Source organism: Echinops telfairi, unplaced genomic scaffold (genome assembly GCF_000313985.2).
Source record: "Echinops telfairi isolate 266 unplaced genomic scaffold, ASM31398v2 ScPeMD7_443;HRSCAF=831, whole genome shotgun sequence".
Lineage (NCBI taxonomy): Eukaryota > Metazoa > Chordata > Mammalia > Afrosoricida > Tenrecidae > Echinops > Echinops telfairi.
Window position 1 is genome coordinate 83,010,809 of NW_022104341.1, and position 7,758 is coordinate 83,018,566.

The following is a 7,758-nucleotide window of genomic DNA, read 5'->3' on the forward strand; positions in this document are numbered from 1 at the left end:
CATGTTTATAACATTACTACAGAGCATACAAAAATAACACATGGTATTTTAAAATTGTTTTGTATATAACAAAATATGTAGCATGTGGTGTTATTTTGCATGTATTCAAACTTTAAGTAAATGGTACCATCCTATGCTAGTTCTGCAACAAATTGCTTTTTTTCCTTCAACGTTTGTTTTAGCATTTATCTCTGATGATGAATATTCTTCCAGTTTAATCATTTTGCATGCATTCCACATATAACCAACATGTTGGACAAACACCATATTTGAGACATCATTTTAAAACACTTGAGTTTTTGTCTTCTACTGACTCCTGACATTTATTCTGCATGGTTAGTTATTTCCTTGCTCCTGGACACAATCTAGGGTTGGCCAAGGCTTCTGATCTCTCACAAAACACAGTAGAGGCAGGCATTTGAGTCTGGCTCTCATTGTCACGGGTAGGGGGGGGGGCGGTATTCTGTGAGTTCCTTTGGGGCTCACTAGCATTTCTCTGACTGGGCGGGACGGGGGTACATTGCTTCCAGCTGGTTTCTAATAATGGCTACCTTCTTCAGCACTTGGGCATCTGGTAGCTGAAGTTCCTGTACCCCTCCAGGGTCCCAAGATCTACAGGTTGCACAAGATATACAATGATACAGACAGGTCGCTAGATTAGTGATAAAGGGGAGTTGTCTTCCTGTATGCCTGCTCTAGAGGAACTCGGCTGGCAGAGCCACAATAAAGGGGTTGGAAAAAAAATCAGGCACCCTAATTAAGCACATAGGAAAATCCAGAAGTGAGCATGCTCAGACCCAAGTCACCTAGATCAAGGTGGGAGGTCTACCTGGGTGCACAGACTAGGCATCAGCGACATGGTATCACACAGGTGTGACTAAATTCAGCCAATAAGATCTGAACAATACCCCCGACCAAACCTCTCCAGTCACTGGGGATGGGAGGGGAGAAGAAGAGCAGGTTGCAGGTAGGCCTCAGACCCTTTCTCTCTTCTCTTGTTTAGATGCGCACTGCAAGTGGGTGCATGGGGTGGGCCTGCATGCCCAACTCAGATTTCCGGCTTGTGGCTCTGCGAACTGAGTCCATGCTCCTGATCCAGTATTCCTTCCACATGTCTCTCTGTGCGTCCCTGAAACACAGAGCCATCTTCAGTCACGAACTTTCCCACAGCCCCGCCATGCAGCCTTGCACACTTCCCAAAGATAGCATGTACTTTCTGAGATTGTAATACCTGAAAGTTCCCTTTCCCTCATAAAAGTGACTTGGATTTACAAAAGTGCTTCTGCCACGTGAATTCTTTCAGCGCTGAGAAGCAAGAACCGAGGTAAACCGCCCCAGAAACCTAACAAGCCTACAGCTTCTCTCTCTCTTATTGTTGTAAATATATATATCAATCACAACATTTTCCAATTAGCAACTCTTTCTCTTGCATGTGTTCACTGGTGTACCCTTTGCCCTGATCCACTCCTGAGAGCACAAGCCAGTTCTAACATGACCCCTGTTTCTCTTTCTATCCCAACTGCCAAGTTGCTAGAATGCTCAGGGTGCTGAGAAGTAAATTGCTGACTGGTTTTTCAAAATTTGTAAGTCCTGCGTGGTGATTCTGAATCTCACTTTGGAAGGAGACCAAAATAATTCAATTTTAACATCTGTCACATATTGCATAAATATACGTGCACTGTAATTTATTTATCCAGTCTCCGGATGATGGGCATTTAGATTGTTTCCAATTTTTAACTGTCATGAATAATGCTGTAAGAAATAGTCTTATCTGCTTTTTTCATATCTTTTTGTACACATATACATATATATGAAATTTTATTTTGCATATATATCTACCAATATAATCATTTGACCAGGAGATATGTGCGTCTTCATTTTTATTAGATATTGTCAAATTGTTTTCCTAAATGGTTTTATTAACATGTCTTATTTCCTGTAATGTATGAGAGTTCCAGTTCTCCAAAACTTGCTATTGCTAGATTTTTAAGGTTTTTTTGTAGCCAATTTAATGCTAGCATATAGTTAGCATATTCCACTATTGTTTTAGTCTGCATTTAAATTCTAATATTAAATGTTTGTTTTGTTTTGTGCTTAGAATGTTGGGGTCTACCCTACCCTGGGGTGAGAAAGATGAGGCTGTCTGCTGCTGTGAAGATTTAAATTCCCTGAAGCCCAAAGGCGCTTCCTAGAGATTGGGTCTTATAGGGTCACTGAGAGTCAGAATTGACTTGCTGGCAGATGTGTTCTTGTTGTTGTTGCTCATTTGGTTTTCCAAGGGTATAAAATTGCCTATTTTTAAAAGATTTATACACTTGATCATCTTCAGGTCTTTGATCTACCTTGAGTTGATTTTTGTAAATAGTCTGAGGCAGGGATCTACTTTTCCCCCATATGGGTAAACCAATCACCTGAGAATCATTGATTGAATAATTAATCCATCATTTCCACCACCAGTTTGTAAGGCCATCTGCCTAGATATTAAGTTTCCATTTAAGTACAGATTTGTTTGGGAGCTTTTTATTCAATTTCCCTGTGGACCTATAGGTCCTTATCTTACTAGGCTTCTTGGCATTGGATACTGCTGACCCGCTCCTAAACATTAGACTGTCCTACCCTCAGCCTCTCATCTCCTTCCTGTTCCTGGTTGCCATGCGGCATTGACTTCCCCCAGGAGCCTTTCTCTGCACTGCTTTTCTGCCCTATATCTCTACACACTACGCAGAGAAATCTGATTTTGCCTAACAGCTAATTCAAGGAAAATAAAAATGTTTGCTAGCTGAATTTTGTTTAAATATACTTTTTATTTCAGAATCATTTTAGATGAACTGAAAAGTCTTGAAGACAGTATAGAGACTATCTTCATACCCTGCACCCAATTTTATCTATTATTAATGTCTTATATCACCACAGTAGACTTTTCATAACTAAGAAATGAACATTGATGTAGGACTTTTCAGTAAATTCTACATGTGTTTAGATTTTACCAGTTTCCCCTCCAAAGTTCTTTTTCTGTTCCATGATCCCAATAAGGACACCACAGTACATTTAACCATCATGTCTCCCTGGCCTCCTCTGGCTTGTGACAATTTCTCATCCTTTCCGATTCTTGATGGCTTTGTGTTTATAGTTTTGAGGGTTCCCCCCTTCAGAATCTCAATTGAACTTCTCCAATATTTGTCTCATGGTTAGATTGAGGTTTGGGGAGGAGGACTGTAGAGGGGAAGTGCCATTCTCATCAACCATATCAGGAGTATGTGCCAACAAAACAACTTATCACCGATCATATTAACCTTGATCACCTGGCTGAGGGATTGTTTGTCACCTTTTTCTATTACAAGTCACTTCTCCCTTTCTTCCTGATTTTGGCTGCATTTAAAAATTCATATTAAATGAAAAACAAAATGAAGTTTCATTAAATACTTTGGGAAAATGATATTCTTGTGACTCAGATTGCTTCATTGACCATAAGATTGCCATAAAGAAACTGGAATTCCTTATTAACTTTTATTGAGGCCATTTTATTTCCCATTTCAATAGGCATTACTTATTATCTATTAAAATGTAATGTCTGGAAATATTTGATCTTATTTCTTCTCATGGTTTTAACTACAACAAGCAACAACACAAACAGTGACTATACACATGGGCTTTGCTGGATGGAATACATACGTATCAAATTTATTCTGTGGAAAGAGGCAATAGAGGAGCTCAATCTGATCATCCAAAAAAAGGCCCGGAGCCAGCTGCTGATGTCCACTTGCTCATATGCAAGTTCAAGTTGAAGCTGAAGCAAATTAAAACAAGTCCACAAGAGCCAAAGTATGACCTTGAATATATCCCACTTAAATTCAGAGACCATCTCATGAATGAACATATTGAACACTAATGATTAAAGACCAGAGAGTTGTGAGATGATATTAAGAACATTCTAAGTGAAGAAAACAAAAAGCCATTGATTAAACAGGAAAGAAAGAATAGCCCTGCGTGGATGTCTGGCATTGATGAAAAACCAGGCTTCAGGAATTAATGAACAACCAATTGAGATGTTTCAATAAATGAATGCAATGTTGCAAGTACTCATTTGTCTTTGCTAAGAAATTTGAAAGTCAGCTATCTGTCCAAATGACTAGAAGAGATTCACATTCATGCCCACTCCGAAGAAAACTAACAATATGGAAATTATTGTGTCGTAGTCTGAGTTGGCTAGAGAAACAAATCAGAGACACTCAGATGTGTATAAGAGTGAGCTTTCTATCAGCTAGGAACTGGAAACACAGGGAATCCAGGACAGATGATCCCCTCAAGACCAGTGGTGAGAGTGGCAATACTGGTAGTGTGGAGGGAGGGTGAGGTAGAAAGGGGGAGCCGATCATAAAGATCTACATACAACTCCCTCCCTGGGGGATGGACAACTGAAAAATGGGTGAAGGGAGACATTGAACAGTGTAAGACATGACAAAATAATAATAATTTATAAATTATCAAGGGGTCATGAGGATGGGAGGGTGGGGAAGGAGGGGAAGAATGAGGAGCTGATACCAAGGGCTCAAGTTGAAAGCAAATGTTTTGAGAATGATGAGGGCAACAAATGTACAAATGTGCTTTACACAATTGATGTATGTATGGATTGTGATGAGTTGTCTGAGCCCCCAATAAAATGATTACAAAAAGAGATTGAGCTTTATATCAAAGAGTAATTGTGTATTGAGAAAACATCCCAACCTTGTCTAGACCAAGTCCATATGTCCAATAGTAGCCCATATGTCCAATACCAGGCTATAAATTCCTCTTCAGACTAATGCAACACATACAATGACACTGAATGCAGGAAGATCACAGGCCAGTGGGTGGAAAGTCTTGTGGATCTAGTGGCGGTGGAAGCATCTCAGCGCTGGCGTGGGTCTCCACACGGCTCCTCCAGCTCCAGGGCTCTGGCTCCATCAGCATAGCTCCATGTGGCTTGTCAGCAGGAAGACAAAGCAGAGAGAATGTGTATCACCTCCAGGGAGGGAGACAGGAGTTCCCAAAATCCTCAAGAGAAGGCCATGCCCATGCAGAAGCCTCATTGGCTATGAGCTGATTGATGGCTAGACTCAAGTCCTTCACTCAAGTTGACAGATTATATAACTGCCACATATTGAATATGGAAATTAGTATCACAGAGAAGTAAAATATCGCTGAAGACAATCCAAAAATGGTTGCAGCAATATGATGACAGGGAACCATCAGAAATTCAAGCTGAATTTAGAAAAGAGCATGGAATGAGAGAGATTACTGTTGATGCCAGGTGGATCTTGGCTGAAAGCAGAAAATACTAGAAAGATATTTCCCTGTGTTTTATTGACTATGCAAGGGAACATGACTGTGTGGATCATTATAACTATGGATAACATTGCAAAGAGTGGGAACTTTCTAACTCTTTATTGTGCTCATGTAGAACCTATACAGAGACCAACAGGCAGTCATTCAAACACAACAGGGAATATGTGTGGTTTAAAATCATGAATGTTGTGCAGCAGAAACAACCTGTGATATGCAGATGACACAACTTTGCTGAAAACAAAGAGTATTTGAAGCATTTATCGATAAAGAAGAGACTTTAGCCTTCAGTATAGATTACATCTCAACATAAAGAAAACAAAAATTCTCACAATTCACTATGAATTGGAACCAACTGGATGACGCCTACAATAATAAGCTGATGCCTCCCAAAGTTTCCCCAGCCATGATCTTTTCCTGCATCTGCCACTCCATATACTCAAGAAAACATAAAACAAAACAAAATCACTGCCATCAAGTCAATGCTGACTCATAGCATCTCTGTAGAACAGGTAGAAATACCCCCATTAGTTTCCAAACTGTAACTCTATGGGAGCAGCTGGTGGTTTCAAACTGTGGACCTTTCTGACCGCAGCCCAATGTGTAACATTTTTTAAGCAGGGCCTCTGCTAAATATTTCCTCTGATGTCACAGTTGTTAGGCACAGTTGAGTTCTATCTCACTGAGACTCTACATACAAAAGAAGGAAATGTTGCCTGTTGCGTCAATACATCTCATCGAGAGTTCTCTTCTTTCCCCTTGGCCGCCTATTTGGCCCGGCCTGGTGTCCTCCTGATACCATGGCCAAAGTAAGTGAAAACAAATCTCCTATTCTCCCTTTCAAGGGGCATTCTGGCTGTACTTCTTCCAAGATGGAGTCATTCTTTTGGAAGTTCATGATATATTCAGTATAACTCAAAGACACCTGCTCTTCTATGGTCTTTGTAGACATTTCAATTTCAACGTGCCTAAGCTGAACTCTTTATATCCTCAGTCTCTCCACTTCGTTTTCTTTTAAACAGTTTCATTGGCATTTCACCCACATGTCATACAATAGTTTAACCATATCAAGAAGAGTTGTACAGTCTTTACCACAATTAGTTTTAGAACATTTTCTTTCCCCTCATGCGCATTGTTATTCCTGTATTTTTTTTTTCAATTTTGGCTAAAATATTCACAATAAAATATCCACCAGCTCAACAACTTCTGCATGTATAATTGAGTGGTGCCATTGATTATACATTTCATGTTGTATAACCACTATTGTTATCCCTCTCCAAATTGTTCCACCACCATTAAAATGAACTCAGTGCCCCCTAAGCAAAAACTCTTTCCCCTTCACCTACGGTAACCACAGGTCGTTTGCTTTCTTTATTTAGTGGTTTTCTGGATATAGTGTTCACATATCTTCCATAGTTAAACCGTTTCTATAAAGAGTTGTATATGCATCATCACAATCAGCTCTAATTCTCCCTACCTCTTCCTGCATCCATTGATTACTCCCCAATTCTCTTCCTCTTCCCCTTCTTCCTGATAAACCATTACATTAGTTATTGTCTCTATGCATTCACTCCTTCTGTGCTTCCTAAATTGGGAGACCTAACAGAAACAAAAAAATTGAGAATGATGAGGGCAACAAATGTACAAATGTGCTTTACACAATTGATGTATGTATGGATTGTGATGAGTTGTCTGAGCCCCCAATAAAATGATTACAAAAAGAGATTGAGCTTTATATCAAAGAGTAATTGTGTATTGAGAAAACATCCCAACCTTGTCTAGACCAAGTCCATATGTCCAATAGTAGCCCATATGTCCAATACCAGGCTATAAATTCCTCTTCAGACTAATGCAACACATACAATGACACTGAATGCAGGAAGATCACAGGCCAGTGGGTGGAAAGTCTTGTGGATCTAGTGGCGGTGGAAGCATCTCAGCGCTGGCGTGGGTCTCCACACGGCTCCTCCAGCTCCAGGGCTCTGGCTCCATCAGCATAGCTCCATGTGGCTTGTCAGCAGGAAGACAAAGCAGAGAGAATGTGTATCACCTCCAGGGAGGGAGACAGGAGTTCCCAAAATCCTCAAGAGAAGGCCATGCCCATGCAGAAGCCTCATTGGCTATGAGCTGATTGATGGCTAGACTCAAGTCCTTCACTCAAGTTGACAGATTATATAACTGCCACATATTGAATATGGAAATTAGTATCACAGAGAAGTAAAATATCGCTGAAGACAATCCAAAAATGGTTGCAGCAATATGATGACAGGGAACCATCAGAAATTCAAGCTGAATTTAGAAAAGAGCATGGAATGAGAGAGATTACTGTTGATGCCAGGTGGATCTTGGCTGAAAGCAGAAAATACTAGAAAGATATTTCCCTGGGATAACAGTTGTATGAGCCCCAAATAAAATGATTTTTTTAAAAGAAAAAAA

The 7,758-nt window shown here is 40.0% G+C and overlaps 1 long non-coding RNA gene across 1 annotated transcript in view; it reads right to left on the bottom strand.

Annotated features, from left to right (window-relative positions):
• Nucleotides 1-6: 6 nt before the first annotated feature.
• Nucleotides 7-7,758, bottom strand: part of LOC123521904 — a 71,648-nt gene continuing 63,896 nt past the window's right edge. Inside the window, exon 3 of the long non-coding RNA XR_006680255.1 lies at nucleotides 7-1,129. This is a non-coding gene — a long non-coding RNA (uncharacterized LOC123521904). The remainder of the gene's footprint in view (nucleotides 1,130-7,758) is intronic.